General features: G+C 44.1%; 1 protein-coding gene and 1 long non-coding RNA gene across 6 annotated transcripts in view; both read left to right on the top strand.

The window, feature by feature from the left end:
* The window catches only part of Alk (ALK receptor tyrosine kinase), a 719,717-nt gene that overhangs the window by 25,946 nt on the left and 670,475 nt on the right, over positions 1–23,296 (top strand). The gene's annotated exons all lie outside the window — the stretch shown is intronic.
* Positions 1–23,296, top strand: part of LOC108351183 (uncharacterized) — a 98,678-nt gene that overhangs the window by 7,983 nt on the left and 67,399 nt on the right. For 3 of the 5 annotated variants that reach the window (XR_015622852.1, XR_015622851.1, XR_015622853.1), the window contains exon 2: positions 6,407–6,516. The exons of the other annotated variants lie outside the window; for them this stretch is intronic. This is a non-coding gene — a long non-coding RNA (uncharacterized LOC108351183). The remainder of the gene's footprint in view (positions 1–6,406; positions 6,517–23,296) is intronic. 5 annotated transcript variants of the gene reach the window in all.

Genomic DNA, 23,296 nt, shown 5'->3' on the forward strand with positions numbered 1-23,296 from the left:
TGCATTAAAAGCAATTCTTTCTTCCCCCTCCTCTGTGTCTCCCTGGTGAGTTCTCTGTTCTTCCCTCTGATCCACGCTGTCTTCCCTTCTTTGTAAACCGAGGGACACAATAACCTCTATTTCTGTCAGATCATAGGATTGGCAGAGAAGGGATTAGGTGATCAGCAACGTTCACCAGAAGACAGGAAGATCTCCTTAGCCTCCTCACCAGTGCTGTGTAGATCAGAAGGGCTGGGCCTTCCTCTGGAGAAAAGCAACCATTTATATTTATAGGAAGAAATGTTTAAAGAGCTAAATCCTCAGTTCCCTGGATAGCCCTGTTGTTTGATTTGCAGCTTTTCTTAAGTAAAGAGCCGATTCCCAACAAGAGAGGAGCTGCTTGGGAGATAACGTGATTACAGGAAGTAGGGCTTCCAAACCTGGTAGAGGATGTGCTGCAGGCCAGCTCTCCTTCCAGGGCACCAAGCTTCTGCTGTGGCGGGATGAAGGTTCACAGAGGTGGAGAGTGTAGGACTCGGAAGTTGAATCGCCTTCCCTTCTGTCCTCCCCTCCCCCTTCAAAAGGAAGGCACTGCTGTATTTACCTAGACACCGTAAAACAGCACCCAGAGCGTCTCGGAGTAAGATGCTTTATGTTAGATAACGTTAGCAGAGGCTGAAGAGGCATTGATATTACCTGAACATCTGTGGTACACCAGGCTCTCTACAGGCATTTTTGTATAACTCTCATAGCTGCAGTGAGTTAGGCAATTTTATCTGTCTCACTTATGAGGCTCTGAGGGGCTGAGGAGCTTGTCCAGGTTGTCTCCTTTCCCACAGTCCCCCATTTCTTTTGCTCCTCTGCCCCTTTGGCATCTATTTGCTTCCTGTCACTTCTTTCTAAGCAACGTGGCCCTTCTTCTCTTAACATTTCTCTGTCTTGAAGTGGGTGGAGCATGAGGCGGTGAGCGCCCAGTCTTTCATTTTTCACCATGTTCTGTGACCTCTTTGTTGACCTTCTGTGAGTCCTGTTGAGGGCATGAGGCCGTACACTCCACTCAAATGGCTCCCGCTCCCAGTTTTCATTTTGATTGCAGAATGACATTGGACAAAATACGTACAGCATTCAAGGCATCACAGTAGGTGCTAGAAAAAATTATCTTCAGATGGGTATTTTGAAATCTCCTTCAAGTGAAAATAAAAGTGTGATTTTTAGTTTTGCCTATGTTGATACTAAGGCCAAGGAGAAAAAAATTCAGCAAGAAAAAGGACAAGAAACAACCTTACACGGAGGTTAGTAGATTCTTGGTCTAAAAGGCAAGTGTGGCTCACTGTGTCCCTGCCTTTCTGCCATGGTCCACTATCGTCTGTTGCATTTTCTATAACTCTTATGTGTCCAGGACTCCCTGATAGGCAGTCTGTTTCACTGACACCCCTCAGGTTACACCCCATGAAGACTGTTCTCTTGACATTCATCATCTTCTCTAGTAGGCGAATAAAGAATGAGTTGGCTTACCCACAGTGAAAATCTCTCATGTTTTCCAAGGCTTTCTAATCTGGACAAGTCAAGGACTGTCTGGCCCTGGGTCTTCAACATACTCAGTTCAGTTCAGCTCTACAGATGTTGCTAATAGTAGTGGTTTAGGTTAATGAGGAAGCAAGGCCAGCTGTGAAGGGGAGTTGAACTACTACACATGGAGCAGTCGTGACAACACTTGACTAAACCTATCCTAGACGTTGATTTTATGGTCATCACTTCTAGTGCACTATCTATTATAGAGTGTTGGGTGGCATGTAACAGATCCAGTTGAAAGCAGCTGTGTAATAAGCAGGCATTTCAGCTCTGAGGTTGGAGGTCATGTGGCTTTATTCAGTAGCACATGACAAGACCAAGTATCCAGAGTCATGTATCTTCCCACTTCCTCAGGGGTGGTGACTCCCTCAGGGCTACAGATGACTACAGAAACTCTGGTCACCTTCCCTAATGGCTACTTGCAGAGGCTAAAAAGGAGAAATTGGTATTACTGTGTTCCTTTTTAAGCAAGAGGAAAGCATCCCCCGCTCAGTGTCTTTCCACTGGTGGCTCCTTTGTTAGGTCTGCCTTACAGAAGAGTGACAAAATCAGTTCTTAGGAGAAATAACAGAATTCCTTCAGATTCAAATACTATCATGCACCAGAATTGCCAAGAAGACTTGTTAAAATGAGACCTGGCTGGGCTCCATCCCCAGAGCTCCTGTTTCAGTAGACCTGGGGTGAGGCCTAGGAATTTGCAATTCTAACAAACCGAAAATCCATTGGCTTAAACCTCTCAGTCTTAGAGCATCTCTCTTGAAGTACATCCAGTAAAGGCTGTGTTGGCAAAAAAGGACAAAAGGTTTTATACAGGGCTCTGGTCCCTTCTGGCTCATACCTTCTTGGGGCTCCCTTTTCATTTAAAATGTTCATAGTAAGAATCTGAATTATAAATTTGACTGAACTGCAAATAGAAGAAATGTCTTTGTCCTTCTGGTACACAGACTTTTGGTTATGAAGTGTTTTGAGTAACTGACCATGAGATGGTAGAGGCGGCTTCTCCCTGCCGTTCGTTCTCTCTTCTTCATTAGAAACATCAGTGTCAACCTCTCCTCTGTGTGTGTGTGTGTGTGTGTGTGTGTGTGTGTGTGTGTGTGTGTGCGCGCGCGCGCACGAGCGCGTGCACACACATGCATGTGTGTGTGCACAAGTGTGCATGTGCACCCATAGGTCAGGACAACTTTGTGGAGTTGATGTTTCCATTCTTTCCTGGGTTCTGGGAATTGAACTTGGCTCATCAGGATTAGATCACTAGATGGCAAGCGCCTTTACTTGCCGAGCCATTTCACCAGCCCCTGTAACATGTTACTTTCAGAGGATCAAATCTTTCATACCCCTGCAATGGGAGTGCCCAGATGTTCAGCTCCTTGGGCAGAAGATCCCGATAGCCTGTCTGCTGGAAGCTGAGTAACCACAGCCATCAGGGAGCTTGGGGCTGTGGTTGCGTCTAAATGAGCGCTCATTATTGATGCTAATTGAACTGGAAGTTAATGAAAAAGGATTATTTTACAGGGCTTAAGTCAGGGCCAAAATTGTTATTACAGGTTAATTATTCTCCTTAAAAGGGACCATTACAGCCATGATTGTTTTTATCAGCATTCTCTCTGGTGCTGAAAGAGATTTCTTCGAAAGCAGATTCTTGACATAATTAGTCACCTCATCTAATTCTTAATCACCAATCATTTCTCTTTAGATTAAGGTTAATCAGAGGTGCATGGGTTGGATACTCTGCTTTAATTGCATTTGATCAGTTTCAAAGAAATGCTTTCCTCTTTTGGTCAGATGTGTGGCCTATCCCTCTCTCTAAACCTAAGATCGGGTGGGAAGAACAGAGATAGCCCTGTGGAGAAAACTACCTTATGTTTGCATGCAGTCCTCCGGCCAGTGAGAAATGTGTGCCTCTGTCCTGGAAGGTGATGGGAAAGAATTCCCCGAGACTGTGTGCTGGAGAACCCACAATGTAGACAGTGGGTTCCTTGTTTTCTTCCTTCCTCTGCTCCTCTCCTCTTTTCCTTTCTTGCCTTTCCTAGCCTTGTCTCCCTCTTTCCCATTCTTCAGTTTTATTTTCCCCTAAGTTTCTAACCTTCCTTTAGGCCTATCTTGTCTCCTTCCCTTCTCCATTTCTCTTGGGTACAAATTTACACACCTGACTAGGCAACCTTGAATGGTCTTCCTCAGGCCTTGTCTATCTTTTTAAATTTTTATTTTTATTTTATTTTTAAGGCAAAGAATCCATGGGCTAGAATTTAGCAAGTAGGTTAGGCTGGCTGACACTGAACTCCAGCCATCCACCTGTCTCTGCCTTCGCAGTGCCTGGATCGCCCTTCCTGCCACCATGCGAAGCTTCACTCACATGGATTCTGTATTGAACTCATGTCCTCACAATGGCAGCTCTTTCTCCAACCCTCCTAACCATAAAGGTCACTAGTTCTCTGTTATGCCTATTTATACGTAAGTTTCCCTTTGTCCAGAACATCCTCTAGCTCCTCTTCCTTTTTTCTAGACATAGCTACTATTAATTATTTATGGGCTGCTCTCTATGCATTGACATAGGACTCACACAAACCTATTTGCATGACGTAACAATAGTCATACATTGATGCCTGCATCTGGTTTTTATTCTTCACAGGATAGCTTGGGGTAAACAAGTATGCTCCCCAGAGAACATGTACTTTAGCTTGGCAGAGCTAGCATAATAAAATGGGACAGAATGGCTGGTGTAAGTAACAGATACTTATTTTCTTATACCTCTCAGTGCTGAGAGTCCAAGATTAATTTTGCTGCAGGGTTTATTTCTCCTCACGCCTCTGTCCTTGTTTTGCAGATGCCTGCCTTAACATGGTGTCCTTACATGCCTTTTTCTCCTCCCACAAATGTCATTGGCATGTCTTCTTATGGAGACACTGATGATGCACTCACTTCATCTTAATTACGACTCTGATGGTCTTATCTCCACATATCCTTACATGGAGAAGTGGGGCTTAAATTGATGAGTTAGGGCAAGAGGATTCAGTCCATGACAACACCCAGTTCATCCCCCTTCTGTGGCATGTGAAGGCATTTCCTTTTCTCTTCTTGGGGGTAAAATTTTCATTTTTTCCTCTCTTTAGCTTGGGAAAAACTCTTTATACTTTATATGATGTTTCAAACCCTCCTAAGACTCATTTTCTGTTTTATAGCATCCTTCTTTATAGATACCCATGTACTTTTCTGTGCACCCCAAGAACTATAAGTTCCTGTCTAGAAAGATCGTGTTAGCCTAACTCTGTAAGAACTTGTGGCCTCATGCTTCATAAGAGCTTGGAAGATAGGACTCATGGCTCACACATGTAATCTTAGCTACTCTAGAGGCCAAGGTAGGAGGGTTGCAAATTCAAGGCCTGCCAGGCTTACAGACTGAGTTTGAGGTCAGCCCAGACATTTTCACAGAATGCTGTCTCCGAATACAAAATAAAAAGAGAGCTGGATAGGTCCATAGTAGAAGAAAGCTTGCCCACCCTTCCTTGTACTGGGACAAAAAAGAGCCCACGAGCCCATCATCCTTGTTCTAGATCTCTGTATCTTCCTGCTGCCTCAATGCCACCCTTACTCTTCCCTTGCACAGAATGGTTTATAAAGCATATGGGAACATTTAGGAAGTATCCCTTACTTTAGGATGTAGGTACCCATGCCTGCTACAGATTTTCCTAAAAGGCCAAAAGGGAGGGAGACACATAACCAGTGCCTATGCTGTTTCTCTCGTCACTGAGAACCTAGATCACCACAGTTTCACTCCGGTGGCCCTCCTTTTTCAGAACCCCATTGGCCAAAAGAAAAATGGCTTAGGAGAAATGATGGCCAGCCAATAAGCTGGTAATTGACCAGACTGAGGTTCACAATTAATTGGTGAACTGAGATGGTGAGTGATGCCCTGAATTAAGCCACTAAAAAGACCATTAAAATGCAAATATTATGGAGAAAGAATAAAATAAGAAACGTTAGCCAATGAAGCAACACTCATTTACAAAGTCCGTGGATTCTTTTCTACATTATTTAATCAGTTGCGCAGCGTGTCCCTGAAGACATCAGACTAGAGCAGAGCCAGGCTGTGGTGTAACCAGTGCACAGCCACACAAGGGTGCTAAAGCAACCCGGCGTTCCCGCTTCCATTCTCAATTCTTGTCTCCTTGCCAAGCCATCCTCAATAACTTGCAATTCACAGCCCATTCCTTTTTAAAGGAAAGCTTTGTCTTTTAGCCCCTGTTCACTTCTGGTGTCTTTCAGGATGAAAAAATATTTTCTAATGGAATCCTCATTCCCTCGAGAGTGGGCTACTTTCTGACGTCACCCATTCTCAGTGCAAAATGCCAAGGAGGAGGCCATCCAAAGAAATAATGTCTAGAGCTAATTAAGGCTTTAAATCATCTAGGAAAATTAGAATCAACCAGTGGCCCTTGTGTGTACTTCAAGAACTTCCATACTGAAGTCTTGCCACTCTCCAGGCATAAAAGCTATAATAAATTTTAAGACTTGATTCAAAAATGCATTATGAGTAATGATAGCACCTGTTATTTTGTCTAAACACAGGATAGGACATATCAAGGTTTCACCATAGATGCAAATTGAAGGGTATATATAATTATATAAGGTTATATATAATTCCTTCACATAAATATAAAATATATATATGTATATTTATCTGTAGAGATACATTGAGTACCTGCCTCAGTACATATGATGAAAATTGAAGAAGTGTTAAGTGCAGAGAGAGAGAGAAAGAGAGAGAGAGAGAGAGAGAGAGAGAGAGAGAGAGAGAGAGAGGCTGTGAAGCAACAATAGTCCTCACAGATATTGGCATTTTCTCTTTAATCTAAAGGCAAGATGTTTGAGAACTGACAGGGAGTCTGGAGTCGATGAGAGTACTGCATTGCCAAGGATGCTTGGGAGTAGGGAGGAAGCATCAGCAGCACCACTTCTCCTTGATCTGTAAGTCTGATTTCTCTGAAATAGAGGGAAAATGCCCTGGAGTAGAAGCCATGTCACTGGGCCTCTTGTTGGTCTCCTGGCTCTGTTATTGATAACTTCAGGAGCTAAACATGATCACGAAGCCTAACTTTGGGTTAGCACATGTCCCAACCAACAACTCTTCGAAGGGAGTAGTGCCATCAGTTCACCACTCTCCAGAGGTCTAGGGACATTACCACATGACCAGGGATCTTACTGCTTCTGATGGAATTGGAGCCTGTGCTCCAGACTCGCTGACTCCCAGCATCTGCTGATGGCCGACATGCTGTTCTCATTCCTTTTACTTCAACAACAGCCACCAGGACAAGCACAGAAACTCTACCACGAGCTGCTGCAGGGAAGAGGCGGCCTTGCCTTAGAGCATGCAAATCAGGGCATCTAGATACCCTATGCCCTAATCTTTTTGCACCATAAGAAAAGCTTTTGGATCTTTGACATTGCTTTGAATTAGAAAGTTTTATGACTATCCCAACTGTTTGTAATACTGTCTAGTCTTCTATTTATTCTTAATATTATTACTGACACCATTTGACTGGAGGACTGTTATTAGCCAGGCACTCTGTTTGGGGTTTTATGGGATACCTGAATTTGGAATCCATATCAGCTCAGGAGAGACAACAAGATAGGAAGAGGGAAGGGGCAGAGGCTACTTTTGCCCAGGCTGTTCATCTGCTAGAGACTGAACTAGGATCTGAACCTAGTATTCAGCCTTGTGCTTTTTCTCATATGCAAAGAAACTCCTTCAGATTCTGCTTGTGACATTCAAAAAGTTCTACTCACTCAGGTCATCTAAGTTCTTCTCGTTACAGATGTCGTGGAAAGAAACCTATATGACTGGTTGTGTTGATGCCTGCATGGTAATCTGCTTCTGATGGGCATGAGTGCATGTCAGAGAACTCAGACTTGTCAAGAGCACAATCCCTGGTGCTTAGCGTGTTTGAGGCCGAGGATGCACGCGAGAACCTTCCTAGCATCGAGAGTTAAGGCTTTGCCACAGTGAAATCATAGTGAATCCAACTTAGGAGGTTGTTAGTGACAAACGCGGAAAGAACTAATATTTATATACCCCTTTGTAGTTTCTCAGAACATTCTGCAGCCATTATCTTCATTGATAAGAAGGGAAGAATAATGGAGTGAGTTGGAAGCCCGCAAACATATAAAATGATACTGAGCCTGCAAGAGAGAAACTCGGAGCAGCAAGAAGAAGGAGCAGGTCACTGGTCAGGGGCAGACGGGCTTATCTTTAAATACCTGATCAGGAAGGCAGCTGAGCAGGAGCCAAATGTAAAAAGGCCCATGAGGCTGCCAATAAATGGAACAGAATTTTTCTGAATGAAAAGGAGCTGAAATTCCAGGGCTATGAGAGGTTGAGGATGGAAATACTCAGATGTTATGGCCTGAGAAAAATCTCCAAAGCTGTCAGGTAGCAGGGACAACAGTGGCACATTGGGAGTGGCCTGGAACAGATGAGGCAGTAAATCAGGGGGAAGGGGTAAGTGTTATGGTCCCCGGAAGGCACTCTTGTGCCCTAGAAAGGAAGGGCCTGGAGGAGTCTATAAGGCAGTGTCAGCTGGGCTGTGGGCACAATGGATTTGACTGTCTTGTCAAGTATAGAATGGCTCAAAAATGCAATGTAATCTTCAAAATGGGTTTGTGGGCGCTTACATCATTCTGAAGATTCACAAGTCATTTCTCCCTCCAAGTGCTCATTTAAATGAAAGAGAGAGAGAGAGAGAGAGAGAGAGAGAGAGAGAGAGAGAGAGAGAGAGAGAGATCTGCTGAGAGGTAGAATGGGTGCGAAGAAGGGCAGAGGGTACTTTTGATCCATTAATGTTCACAGAGGCCACATGGTCTACAGCAAACCTGGCTACTGGCTGGTGTGGATGGGCTGGCTCCAAATGTCATTTCTGCCACCTGTCAACCATGTAACCAACCTTTGCAGTTCTTAGCCTCCTGGTTTGCTCAGCCTCAGTTCCCGAGTTTGTGAAAGAGGGGCAACAGCAATTACTCATCTAGACCAGGTGATCTGCAATAGTAAAGCCTTCAGCACAGAGCCTGTGCAGGGTAAATAGTCAGGGCCGTCCAGGTCATCCCTCACAGTCCCACAGAGGAAGCGTGTGGCACACAGTGTTCACATGGTCCTGTTGTCCCGATAGTCAAACTCTTAATGTTTATTGATAGCTTCATGTCTTGCTTGTTTGTGTCGCTGCTTGGTGCTATGGGAAGACTGTTGCCACCACTCTGGAAAGTCAGGCTTCTTCTTTCTGCTTTATGCCTCTCTCACTCTGTGAGTCAGAATGAGTAACACCAATGTGTTGACTGAGTTGTGTGTGTGCATATGTGATTCCCCTGTGTGCATTGCTGAAATCAGAAGACTCGCTCTGCTCTTGGCCTTTGCCTTCTACCTTGTTCTGAGCCAGGTCTCTATTGTTTTTCTATTACATACGTCATACTATCTGGACTGTGGGATTCACCTGTCTGCATCTCCCATTTTACCATAGCCACGTCAGGCTCGCAGATGTGCACTGTTTATCCAACTCTTATGTATGTTCTAGAGATCTGAACTCAGGTTCTCAGGGTTGTATGACAAGAGCTTCCCCACACTGAATCATCTCCTTAGTCTCTCTTAGTCTTTACATTATCACGGAAATAAAATCTAGAGGATCTCTACAGGAACAGGTTTGTTGTCCCTTCAACACACATCACAGTTGGAAACAGTTGTGAGACCAAAGCCAACATCCGTAAGAAGGCGAAGAACATTCTCCTGTGTGAGGTGATTGGGGGGGAGAGACTGAATATTTTCAAGGTAGTAAGAGAGTCTACCTCCATAGTTCCACTAAGGAACAATGATATATGTAGGCAGCCATGTGAAAGGAGCAGGTTAACACCAATCAAACTGCAGTTTCCTGGAGCAATGGATGTGAGCTCAGAGAACAAACTTTTGATAAATCTTCCCCTTGACCTTATTGGAGAGAGAAGAGCAGGATGTCAGTATGGCTGTGCCCAAATGCTTTCTGTCCCTCTTCTCCCAGATTCATTTAAGCTTTTACCTATGGCTTGGTACCAACCTTGGGTACACTGGAGTCTGGACTGATAGCAAATATCTCCCCAAGCACTTGGATGTAATTGCTAACCCTTGTTTCCCAGGCAGCACCAGCATTCAGTACCTTCTTATAGTTCTTATGGTTCTCCACAGAACCATAAGATGTTCTTTAATGGGGCTTAGATTTGTCCATTTAAAAGTGAGTTGTGGTAGAGGGATCTCTAAGGCCATTTCCAGTTCCTATGGTCTGTGGCCATAATCACAGGACAAATGGATAGGAGGTGTGCCTGAAATACTTGGTCTGAAACTCACTAATGTACTTAAGTGCTAATGCCAACACTGTGTCCACTTAAGACTTATTACTCCTATTATGACAAATGGACAATCGCCACCCAATGCCTTCTCTTTGTCTTCTCTTATCTTAGGGTGCTCGCTTCTTTTACCTTCATCCCTTCAAAGCATCTGATGCCAGGACCCTAGTGCTTAGAGTTTACCTGACTGATTCTTCATTATTATAAATAGCATGATATGACAGGTGTACAGAAGAAGACACTGAAGGGCAGGAAGTCCCCATCTTCTAGTGCACAGGGGTCTGGGGAGGTAGCTCAGGCCATAAAGTCCTTGCTGCTTAAGCTTGAGGGCCTGAGTTCAGGTCCAGTATTGTGGTCCATGCTTCTGATCCCAGCTCTGAGGTGGTAGTGGGTGGGGGGGATATCTATGAGGTATGCTGTCCAGCCAGACTGGGTGCTATAAGCCAGTGAGAGACTCTGTCAAAAACGAAAGTGGAGGTTGGCTAAGGAATGACAGCTCAGCTTGAAATCTAGTTTTTATGCATGCATGCATATGTGTGTACCTATATACATATGTATATATTTATACATATGTACATACAGGCATACAGACAGAAAGAAATGAAAGACAGGAAATAAAAGAAAGGAAGGGAGGGAAGGAGGAAGGAAGGGAGGAAGGAAGGGAGGAAGGAAGGAAGGAAGGAAGGAAGGAAGGAAGGAAGGAAGGGAGGGAGGGAGGAAAAACAGAGGGGCCTGACTAGTTTGTAGAACTGCAGGTTTCTACCAAAGGCATTTAGGGATCTATATGTTCAAGCTTGTTGCCTAGGTTAAGAATCAACTCTAAGACATAACCCTTAGGAATCTACATATTCAGGCTTGTTTCTTTAGGTTAGGAGCCTATAGTAAGATACAGTCCTCTTCTAAGGACTTAACAGCCTGACTACTTGGGAAAGAAATATTTTCATAAACAGCTAAACCAAAATGCATGGCTCATGGGGTCTTGGTCACAGTGAATGCCTGCTCAACGATGGGGAATAGCTTGTCTTTCTCATGCCTGTAGATAATCAGGTGCTCAGCTGAAAGCACAAATTCCCTGGAATCACACTTGTTTAGACTAGAATCTTCTGGACATGCATTTTCCCCCCAGCACTTTCTGTAACATATTGTAAGTGTCCTGCTGTCTTGTTTTATCAGCTTGTTTTCACAACACAGTCTGCGGGAGCTGTTTGTTCTTTTCTTTTAACTAGTCAGGTCATAAGGAGGTGAAAAGCCTCCTTGGTCTTCTGGGACTAGGAGAGCTAGAGCCAACCCTCAGCGGGGCCCTACCCACCTCCCCCAGTGGTTTCTGCCCTGCTTTCAGTCTATTATCTCCTTCTGCAGAGAAGCCATTGTAAGGTTCTGGAAGCATCCTGTTCCATTCAGGGCTTTAAAATGTTAATGAGAGAGAGAGAGAGAGAGAGAGAGAGAGAGAGAGAGAGAGAGAGAGAGAGAGAGAGAGAGTGTGTTGGGGGTTGGGGGGGCTCTCAGGAAGGAGGCCACCAGACTCATTTTCTATTTAAAGTTATCTTTCAGTTCAAATTAACTCCTGCCCGTTGGTCTTCCGACAGGTTAGAGATATGGTGGTCTCCATTTTTGATTCAACTCTGACTACTCATCTTGTATTGGTTTGATATATTGAGACTGTCCTTAGGAATTCCTTTGGCAGAGTCTCTCAATCAAAGCACATAGCATGTAAATCTACTTTTAATCCAACAGTACATTGCCAGAAGGCAGATTTCAGAAGGCTACAGAAATGGCTGCTTCCTATCTTTCTTCCCCACCTCTCTCCCTCTCTCAGCCTTTCCCTTTCTTTTCTTTGCTTGGTTTTTAAGATAGGGTTTTGTGCATTGTTCAGGCTGGCCTCAAACTTGCTATGTAGTAGCCAAGGATGGCTTTGAACTCCAGATCCTCCAGCCTCTGCTTCCTGAGTTCTTGTATTCCAGGTGTGTGCTGGCATGCTTAGCAGAACGATTTTCTGATCATGAAGCTGTCATAGGAACTTGCATTTAACACGGTATTTTCTTTTAAGTAGTTTTTGAATGGAGGGTAAGAGACTCAAAAATTGCGGGTAAGAAGAAGCTCTTTTGGGGAAATTAATAGGAATTCTCAGACACCTTAGGTTTTACTGCCATGAAATTAGAGTGCACAAGAGCTAATTAGGCACACTGAAAGGAAGGTTTAATGATTTCTTTCAGGTAAATTGCAGTATAGATTTCAGGACCACTGCTACCCATGAGCCTCTGCGTTGTGAGGGTGGTTCAGAAGGGTAGTCTTTGGAATTTCACACAGGGCAAAGTTTGCTAGCATTTTGGGTCTTATGAGGAAACCCGTTATAACATGAGAAGCACTACAGAACTGCCATGTTGCCCCTAGAGATTCCTATCCCCTCAGCCCCTGCTCTGGATTACATAATTAATCAACTCAGCAAATAAATGCTAGCAAGTAAAGGTACATTAACATTGGTGGTTTGTTAAAACAAAGGGCACATTTTTATAAGACAAATAAAAAAATTGGCCCATGTGCTCAACATCTCCAGGCCCTAGCCCTTCATACATAGACTCAACAATGATAACTACGTTTTATCAAGAGAAACCCAGCATCAATATTTATTGGTTAGTTACTAACTGAGTCATGGATGCCACCTGAGTCACAGGTGCTGCCTTTAAACCTCCCTCTAGTGTGTCTCTTTCTCACAGCTCTCTGTTTTGGACTCAGTGTCTACCTAAAGTGGATATTGGTCAGGAAAAGTACCCAGAAAGCTTTCTCATTTTCTCACCTGACACCCTCATTTGCCAAAGGTTTCCCCTGTAGCCATTTTGGAACTCCCTTGTAAAACCTAAACACAGAAAAAAAATTTTTTTTTCTTTTGAAATAGCAGCACTTCCTGTAAGGATGAGGAAAGATTGACCTGTTCAACCTTAAATTAAATGAAGCTTCCAGAGAATAAGACAAGCAACAAAAACCAGTAAGAGACAGGATATTCTGGTAAAATGGAAGATATGGCATGATAGCTTGTCAGAAAGCGTATTTATTTTAAATGTAATTGGTAAAATGGTGATTGATATCAGTATCAGCATCACTTGGGAGTTGGCGGAACTAGAGACTCAGCTCAGGCCCAACCCTGGACCCATGGAACCAAGGTCTACATAAGGGTCTCAAGATTTAGTAATTTAGTTTACTCTTTAGAAATGTAGACTACTCTTTTGATATTCTTCTCATTTCAACACGGTGAGCTCTCCATTCTCTCTCTCTCCGGGAATCATCTGCATAGGCATGTGGCTGTGTGCTTGTGAAGCAAAAGTGACCCTGCATGACATTGAACCTAGGCCTTGAAGCTTTCTCTTGTCTTCTTACCATGATTGCTATAGACAGAGGAACACTTTTGGATAACGGCTCCAGCTAAATCCAGACTTATAGCTGTCTTGATAAAAGTAGCAAACAGGTGAATGAAGCTACCTAGTGACCCTGGTAGATGTTATATGGAACACAAGAACAGTGTCACCAAACCCTGACTAGATTTCAGAGCCACAAAAATTCATGAGATAGAATTAAACAGAGAGAAGCTTATTAGGCAGCAAAATGGGAGGTGAAACCAAATCCCCAAGAAAAGCACAGGTAGCACTCCGAGAGGGTGGAGGGTAGGGGTGGGAAGGTTGGGGATAGGCTGAGTCCAGGAGGCTATGACAGAGAGTAATTGGCATGTAGGTGACTAGGGGGGTCCGGGATACATGTGCTAGATTATCAGGCAATGGACTCAAATGGAATTTTGGCCTAAATAAAAATTCCAGACTGCCCTTGAAGGAGTGGGTGGTTCTGAATCCAGTCTTTACCCCTTTGGGCTTTAATTACTCGTTTCTCTGCTTTCATGTTTTGAAAGAGGGATGGACTTCAATCAAGTGTTTTCTCTTGAGCACCCCTGTGAATCTGGTCTCATGTTAGACACTTCTGGGGCATTAAGGGGCAGACAAGTTAGGGTACCCACCTTCAGGAACTCACTTCCACGAGTTTGTGAAAGTCATAAGGCAAAGAGCAGGGGTGATATCTAAGAAGGGGTGATATCCTTCTTGGGAGGAGCTGTCTTGGGAGGGCATTGAAACGTTCAGTTGGACTAAGGAGGTGGCTCAGCAGTGAAGACCATGTGATGCTTTAGCAGAAGACTTGAGTTTCCTTCCTGGCACCCATAAGGTGCCACACAACTGCCTGTCATGGCAGTTCCAAGGGCTCCAAACACCCTCTTCAGACTTCAGTGGTGCAATATAGACATGCAGGTAAACACTTATATAGATGAGGTAGAAATAAATGTTTAAAAGTAAAAGAAAAGAGAGAAGGTGCTCAACAGATAGGTGAGGTGAAATGGAAAGTCTAGGGGAGGAGACCAGGTTGGAGGTGATTTGCTACTTGGTTTATTTATTTATTTTTTTGTCTGTGATTCACTCCAACCTTTTGCCCCACTCCCTCCTTTTGCCCCCTCCTTCCTTATGCCCCACTCCACCCTTGCCCACTCCTTCCTTATCCACTTCACCCCATCCCTGTCTTCCTTCTCTTCCCTTTCTCCTTCCCTTCTCTCCTTCGCAGTGCAGGGAATCAATCTCAAGGCCTTGCATGTGACACACAAGTTCTATATTCAGTCACATTTCCTAGAGCCTTGAGGCCATCTTACTGTACAGCCCAGGCTGCTACTGAACTTGTGATCTTGCCTCAGCTCCTGTAGGATCGAGGGAGTATGTCTATAGCCAGCTCTAGTCTCCTTCTTGTCACACTTTTATGTATGACTGTCACAGTTCTGGAAGAACTTTTCCTCAAGTCAAGGTTTGTCTTTGGGATACAACAGAAGTCTCAAACTTATAATCTTTCACAATCTCTTCTGCTTCATGGCAAACTTGGGCACGATTGTCTTAGACAGTTTCATGAAGAATCCCTGTTTCATGGACAAGTGGGGGGCTGTGCTGTGGTGGTGTGGACATGAATCTCTACCAAGCTGTTAAAGAACTAGGGATCTGGATAGGTGGGTATAGCAAAATGTGGCTTTTCTGTCTCCTAGGACTCCTGTGACATCTGGGTTGAGGAAGTGTCTCTCCATTGTTTCTCCAAATTGGTGGGAATGAAAATTACAGGATTGGAGATTTAAGGCAAGGAGAAGTGAAATGATGAGAGAGGGGTTAGTGCTTCATTTGGACCCGGAAATGGTGAAGGAGCTCAGGAGCCTGGTAATGGGAAAAGTTTTAGGAGCCTTAAATGCGGGTAGGACTCTTTTTCCAACCTACTTTTGGAATCTCATCTGCCCTCCCAGTCTTGGCCTGCTCTTCCATTATGTATGGATCAGCCTGTGGAGGAAGAAGGAGGTGGCTAGAGTCTGTTGTGTCTGGATGAGCAGACAGGGAAACCCTTCCTGTAGACACAAAGTTTGCTGTGTCCCCAGATGCTGCCATACCCATTGCTCCAAAGTCAGAACAGTTCGGCCCCCGCCCTATTTCCTGTAGGACATAGGACTCCTGTGCTTTGAAACTTGGTGAAAACACCAAGCCGCCAATCAGAAGAGGGAAGGTCATAATTAATGATAATAGCCTGGTTTTAATTATAGCGATTTAGCAAGTTAGCAGAACAATTCCAGTAACACAGTGTGACACTGAATGGGGCGGCAGCCTGCTGTTTCCTTGAGCATTCACAGTTTGCCCCTGGAACTTTGCAAGGCTCAGCTCCCCAACTGAAAGCTTTACAAGTGAAAACTAGGAAGACTACGTCCTCCTTTCTAACAAGGGATTTTCTTCTTTACTTTGCTACATATCATTTGCAGGCACTTCTCTCAAGAGCCAGTGACTTACGATGTTAGCTATAGATCTTTATTCTCTTAAGATACAGGCAGGACCCAAGTCATGCTTGTGCTATGGTATTAATGCGAAATGTCCACTTGGAGGCTTGGGTGTTTGAACACTTGGCTTCTAGTCGGTAGTTCCGCTTTGAAAGGCTGTGGAACCTTTAGGAGGCAGAGTCCCGAGGGAAGAAGTGGGGTCACTGAGGGTGGGTTTTATAGCACAGCCCAGCTTCCTACCTACTCTCTGACCACAGATGACAAATGTGACAGGGTGACTCAAAGTTCTCCTTCTCTGCCTTCCTTGCCACAAGGGACCGTACCCACCTTGAACTGTAAACCTAGAATAAGTTCTTGATTCCTTAACTTACTTCATGTCAGCTACAGCAACAAGAGAAGAAGTAGCTTGTGATAGTTAGGCCCCGTAATGGAGCTACCCGCCTATCCTTGGCTCATCTCTCTGCCCAGGCCATACATATCTAAAGTACTGGTAAATTAGCCGTGGAAAGGACCTTGGGAACAAAGATTTTCAAACATCTTGAGGCCAGAAGAACTGCTCTAACTTTACAGGAAGGATGGAAGAATAACCACAAAGCCCCATTTCTTTGTTTTGTCCCAAATAATTGTCCCATTGAACTCATAGCACCCCTTAAAAAGGGAGCTCACCACTCATCTTTATTTTCTGAGGTGACATCTCTTGTAGCCCAGACTGCTCTTAAAGACATTATGTAACCAGTTTTATCTGGATTGGTTGGAAGTCCTGTCCTCTAAGTGCTGGGATCTGAAGCATGTGCCACCTTGACCAGTTTGTGTAGCTCTAGGGAACCGAACTCAGGACCTTGTGAACGTTACATCCACCAAACTCTGGCTCCAATCATCTGGAGTTTTTATGGGGTGGACCATAGGGAAATAGTGGCCAATTAGATATTATTCAATTAGACTACAGTTCTTCTTTTTAGATATGAACTCATAAGCCCACTAAAGCTGTTGTTTTAATGCTGTAATTAAAAAATCTATCTGTAGACCTCTGGAGATCCACAAGGTAGGTATTAGACAGGTCGTAGGGTTGGGGAGAGCCAATAACTTAAAGGCTTTAGGCTCTGGTCCACAAAGAGAAAGTCTATAGCTTTCACCTATTTCTCAACAGGGTCTGTGGTTCTGAATATTTAAGAACTGCAGCCATGAGGTGACTCAGCAAATCACTGAAGGGCTCTGGCTCCTTCTACCCCAGGCCAGAAGATTGACACCATCCTCCTGACTTTCCATCAGCCCTTCCAGGTATTTCTACATCACGGCTCATTCTGAAATGGCCACAGACAGGCTCAAGATAGAACTTGGCAGACAGCAAGAGCACAGAACAGGTGGTTGGGGAGTACATGGGTCTTTTACCATAGCCAGGAGATTTTCTCTGAGAGATGACTAAGTGGCCTTGTCGTTAATGAGGTACATTTCTCTCCAAGGATGGGCTCACAGAAAAAAATGGCATTTCCCTATTCTCTCTCTAACAAGGCAGCACCCCTGCAAAGACGGGAAGGAATTTGCAAGATGGGGTTCTCAGATGTGTTTTAAACCTGCCCTGGGACATTGGCTGTCAGAGAAAGTTATCTCAGGCCAGAGAGTTGTATTAGCATCTGATGATGATGATGCTGTGATAACTCATTCCTTTGAAATCATTCAGATGGCATTTCATCTCTTTGGCAGAACAGTACATGTGGTTTTAGCCTGGCCTCTCAACTCATTTTACAGGTAACTTACTGGCTGCTTCTTGATACAGAAGAAAAAGTTTTCCCTAAAAGAATAACTTAGGTGTGGCAATTATATGAGTAGGCATATTCTCTTTGTTTTCAAAGAATGATAACTCTGTGCTTTGTGGACAAAGGGGTGAAACAAGCTGCCCATCCTTTGGGGCAAGTCGGATGGACCATTGTCTAGAAGATGTCTCTTTTAGGGACCTAAGGTTTAGGAGGGAGAAGACATTAGACTAAGGACTTGAAACAGAATAGTTTAAAGCAGACTTCCAGCTCCTAGAGTATTGTAGAGTCAAGGGTGAGATGAGGGTGACCCTGAGGTGAAGTGCCTTCCTAGCCACAGTCACAGGTAGTTCAGTGATGCCCTCATCCCAGTCCTACCTTGAAGGAGGAGCTGTGGGTTAGCACATGCTCATTGTAAACTGTGTATCTTGTTAGTGACTACCACTTTGAGAAGGAAGGACCATTTTAGACAGGAGTATTTCCTTAGATTGTCTTATCTAAATGTGGAAAGTTTTTAACATCAGATTATATAGAATAGCCCAACCCAGGAATGTGGCTCAGAGGAAGCATTCTATACCCTGGATGAGGCCTGTGACTTGGGAAGCCTCAGGCTGTTTGTGGATCAGTCACCTGTATGTCCCCAGCAAGGGTAAGTTCAATGTCCTGGTTCCTAGTCATAGCATCTGTGATTCTGGAGTAAGAGGATGCTGAGTGGAACTGTTTTTCCTGAGGGAGCTTAGGCCTTCAGGATAGTGTCTGCTTTCTGCCATCAACCTTATAGATGCCTACAAGCTGCCTACTAGGCCTCTGCCAGGCCTTTCCCCAGCCAGCCTGCTGTTTCTGCATGGCCTGTAGCTCTGACCCATCTCTTTGCCAATCTCCAACCTTCTCTCTACATCCTGGATGCTGGCCAGGGTTATAGCCTGATGTCACTTTCCATTTAGACCTGGTAGCCCTGTCCCTAGTCGCCTCACTATGCATTCTGCACATGGCCATTGTGCGAGCCAAGTACTTATCCTTGGAGTACTTTGCTCCTTAATACCACAAAAAGATGCTCCTTCATCACAGTGACTGGAAATTCATTCAACTCATTGGAACTTCCCCGGCCTCAGTAGTGCCTTGATCCCAGTGGCAGCATCTGATTCTGAAGACAGTGTTCTATCCGTCTCCTACATTGGGTATGGGTAGGAGAATGTTAGGAAACAGATATGTCTGCCACTTTTTGATTTAGTGATTGTATCTCTCTTCTGAGTCTGGGAAGGGACCCAGAACCCCACTGATACTATCAAAAGCAAAGCTGAGGTTGTGTTTAGAAAAATACCTAGAAGGACAATCCAACAGATTTGCCAAGGAGCAATGTTAGAAAAAATTAGGCTTGAAGTTTACGGTTTGTAGGTTATTGACTCTGACAAGTCATATGACCTCAGAGCCTCTGTGTCCTAATGTATAAAATACAGATAATTGAAGACATTTTGTAAGGTTAACACGTACAGTGAGCAGTGTGTTTAATGCAAGGCCTGGCTTGTCACAGTTCCCAGACTGTCTCAGAGTCTCCAGGAGACCTAATTTCCCCAAAGCCCACAACTTCCTCCTTTGTCTTTTCTGTGATTTCTGGGCCGCTTGTCTTCCACAGTGTGGAGAACGCTGCAGGCCCACACTGACTTTCTCAGAGGCAATCAAGTCCCTTTACAAATGGTAAACAGGTGGTTTTCTGGTAAACAAAAAGCTGTGGGCTTGATTTATCCTGCAATCTAACAAAATGAAAGAGATAGCTTTTGATTCTGTACAATAGGAGCAGAGCCTTTCTTACTGAACAATGTTCTTCTCAGCTTGTGTCCCAAGTTGGGATGGATGGGATAATGGCTTCACAGATTGTAGTAAACAGGTGGGCCCACTAACATTCTGTCCTGGTGGTCAAGTCTCTTGTGGATCAGGAAGGATCCAGAAGCCCAGGGCTAAGCAGAAGGAGGTGGGGCTTTTACACTGTGCTTCCAAAGGGTCATAGGTCAGCCAGTTACTCTACATAGGGGTGAGAGCAAGCTCCAGATTCTTCTGTAAAAGGCATAGGAGCCATATGGAATGCCTCCCTTGCCTTGAGGCCTTGTTTATAAACCAATAACAGCTAGAATGAAGTCTGTATGTGGGTAGAAGTGGGAATCTACCTAATTAGCTCTCCATTCTGTGAATGTAGAGGCCTTGCAAGGCCTTGTGAATTCGTTCTATAAACAACAGACTGACTTTCCCACCGAACGACCAAATGAACAGTTATTTCTTCAATAACTGCTCTGTGCCAGGCAGCATTTGAGGCAGAAAGGAAAGAGCAGTGAACAAAACCGAAAACATTTCCTGCTGTCACGATGATGTCCCCATCCATAGGGAGCACAGACAATAAGCCGAGAGACACATAGCAGGTGGCAATGAATGTGGGAGGAGCCCAGAGCCTGGCGGAGGACAGAAGGCAACAAGGGGTACTTGTTTACAGAAAGACTGTTGTGACAAGCTGATGTTAATGTAGGCAGTAGGAACAGTGTAAGTGACAGGGCCTTGCGGATATACAGTTTTGCATGAAGGAATAGCAAATGTAAAGGGGTTGATGTATCACTCCATTTTAGCCCACATCAGCAATCAGATCCACTGTATGGACAGGATATAAGAAAGCTGGGCGATGGTTTCTGATACATTAAAAAAAAATGTGACATCAGAGGTGCTAAAGAAGACAATGATCCTAAATAAAAGACCAGCGAGCCTCCTCTTACTTAGGATATACGTGTGCTGTGTTGGATTAGTGCTAAGCGTTCTAATATGAAGACCCTGACTTCTACTCTGGGTGCTGGGAAAGCAGGTGATGCAGGAGAAGGCTGGATCAAAGGCCGGAAGATGGAAGGACAAGATCTCATACAAGAGTACAGCCTGCGAGCCAGTCCAAAGCAGAGGTGAGCTCTACTTCCACTGGACACTCTAAAGGAAGCTGACGTCACACGGTCACCTTTACCACCACCATTATTACCACCATCAGCATCACGTGTATGTCAGCATCATGCCAGTTACTTGTCTTGTTGCTGCCTAGACAAGCAACAACTTAAGGGAAAATTGAAGTGGAAGCATACGGTTCCTTTGGAAAGTCAGTTGGAAGCATACGGTTCCTTTGGAAAGTCAGTTGGAAGCATACGGTTCCTTTGGAAAGTCAGTTGGAAGCATACGGTTCCTTTGGAAAGTCAGTTGGAAGCATACGGTTCCTTTGGAAAGTCAGTTGGAAGCATACGGTTCCTTTGGAAAGTCAGTTGGAAGCATACGGTTCCTTTGGAAAGTCAGTTGGAAGCATACGGTTCCTTTGGAAAGTCAGTTGGAAGCATACGGTTCCTTTGGAAAGTCAGTTGGAAGCATACGGTTCCTTTGGAAAGTCAGTTGTGACATAGAACGTTTCACTGAAGCAGACACAGGTGAAAGGACGTGAAATGCCATGCAATGAAGGATTCTTTGCTAACTATACGTGTATTGGTTCGCTTTACATTGTGTTGCTGAACTCTATTTGTCATGACTCATGACTCCAGAGAGAAACACACCAAAAAAACTTCTAGTGGTGTTCTGGTGGCTTCTTGCTACTTCCATGGACTTGGGCTAATTGGCTGAGTGATGTCAGCTGATACAGACTGACATCCAGTAGTGAGACAATACCTGTGGGAGGACATGCGACATTTGGAAAGAGTATAAACAGGACCCAAGAAATAGTGATGAGGCCTGCATAGCTAGCCCTGCAATACGTCTTGGTCTTGCTTCTTTGTCTTCACTGATTTTTGCTTTGTTGAGAGAGGTGAGGCAGAGAATTTCTCCCGGTGTCCCTGCTGGTCCTGGTCACTCCTGCTAACTTGTGCTGATTCAGCAGAGACCTGGTTGTTTCTGCTGAGTCATGCCATAGCTGTGGATTCATGTTTGCTATCCCAGCACTACTGAAATGGACTGCTGGTATATTCATGAAGTGTTTGTGAATGGACTGAGCTGCTGCCGATAATTCCTGTGAACTGAACTGATGACTTTCTGACAGTGCAGATTGAATTTGCTACAAAGAACAATTTCTAAACAAGTTCACTTCCCTGCGTCCTAATAACTTTTCTCTTTTACTACCTCTGGTGGATGGCGGACTAGAGGAGAGGTTGAATGTATACTAAAATAGGCTGTGAAAAATATATGGCTACAGAAAATAATTTATTTTGGTTCACAGGTTGAAGGTATATAGTCCACCATGGTGGGGAAGACTTGAAGTATGGCTCTGTAGTGACAAAGGTCTGAAGTGACGACTTATTATATCTTCACACACAAGGAATCAGATGTAATCAGCTGGGCTGTAACCTATAGCCCCCACCTCTATGCCCCTGCTATCTTCCCTATGCCTGCCAGTTAGGTATCATTTAAATTTTTCAATAATCTTTCAAAAACAGTGGTGCTAGCTAAGAATCGAGTGTTCAAACATGAGCCAGAGGGGTACATTTTATATTCAAATCATCTTCTTCATCATTACCATTACCACCATCACCCTCATTGTTCATTCATTCATTCATTCAAAATTCATACCATAGCACTCATTATCTCCATCATCACCATTGTCACATCCCTCTCATCATTCATTCATTCATTCATTCATTCATTCAAATATTCAATCATCATCCATTTGAATCATAGTTGTCATCATCTCCATCATCACCACTGTCACCATCACCATTGTTCCATTATGAGCACCATGATAACCATCATTACTATCATTAACTTCCCATCCACCATTATCACCATCCAATTCACCACCACCACCACTCTTATCACTGCCATCTCTATGTCTGCCACTATCATAGTTATCGCCACCAGTGTTAACACCATCAGAACCACCGTCATCACCCTTACCATAGCAGCATCATGTCCATCATCATCATCATTGCTAGCACACAATGGAAGCTTATCATGCTCTAGATGTCAGTCTAAGCAGCATCTATATTATCTTCTTTAAGATTGATTATAGCCTTGGAATTGGGACCATTTTAAAGATTCGAAAACTAAGAATTAGAAAGGCAAAGTAACTCAAAGGCCAAATAGCCTATAAAGTCAAGGACAGAGAAAGGAGAGAATACTCTCCATAAATACACATTGCCAAGTGATCCAGAAGTCTAGCATGAGATCCTCATGAGCATGTGTAGTAAACAGAGCAGCCAATGGAGAGGGTCAGGGTAAACTTAAACATAAAACCACCCTTGCTCCTAAGGTAGGCTTAGTTATACAGAGGGATCCATTGTGGTATGAAGTATAGAAGACAATGAGTTCTTGGTTCTCAGGTGCTCTTGACAGAGCTGAGCGGAGTTACCCCGTGGTTCCTATGTTGGATGTAGCACCACACAAACAGGCCAGGAGCTGAGCCTGCACGCTGCTGATAGCTGCCATGATGGTTATAGCTAGGAGAGAGGCTTGATAAGAATGATCTTCAGTGTGTGCTACTTCTAACATGGCATTAACCTATAGACTGGAAAGGCCACCCAGGAGGAGCTATCGAGGGCAAGCAAGCTATCCATAGGCGGTTAGGCAGCATTCAAGGTATGTGATCTCACTTTGTGATTTCATTTTGTGCCATATGCTACTCTGGTCTCCCGTGTCAGGGATCTGGGAATTGTCTTACCCTGTTGTTCCCTAAATATTCTCTAATTCTTTTTTTTCACTCCATAGCATTCTTTTCTTACATGCTATCTGCTCAAAGTATGCTTCTTTCTTCTTGTCTGACTGGAGGTGGTGACAGGCCTTTACCGTTTTTCTGTCCTCCAAGTTGTCTCTG

This window comes from Rattus norvegicus, chromosome 6, assembly GCF_021556685.1.
Source record: "Rattus norvegicus strain SHRSP/BbbUtx chromosome 6, alternate assembly SHRSP_T2T, whole genome shotgun sequence".
Lineage (NCBI taxonomy): Eukaryota > Metazoa > Chordata > Mammalia > Rodentia > Muridae > Rattus > Rattus norvegicus.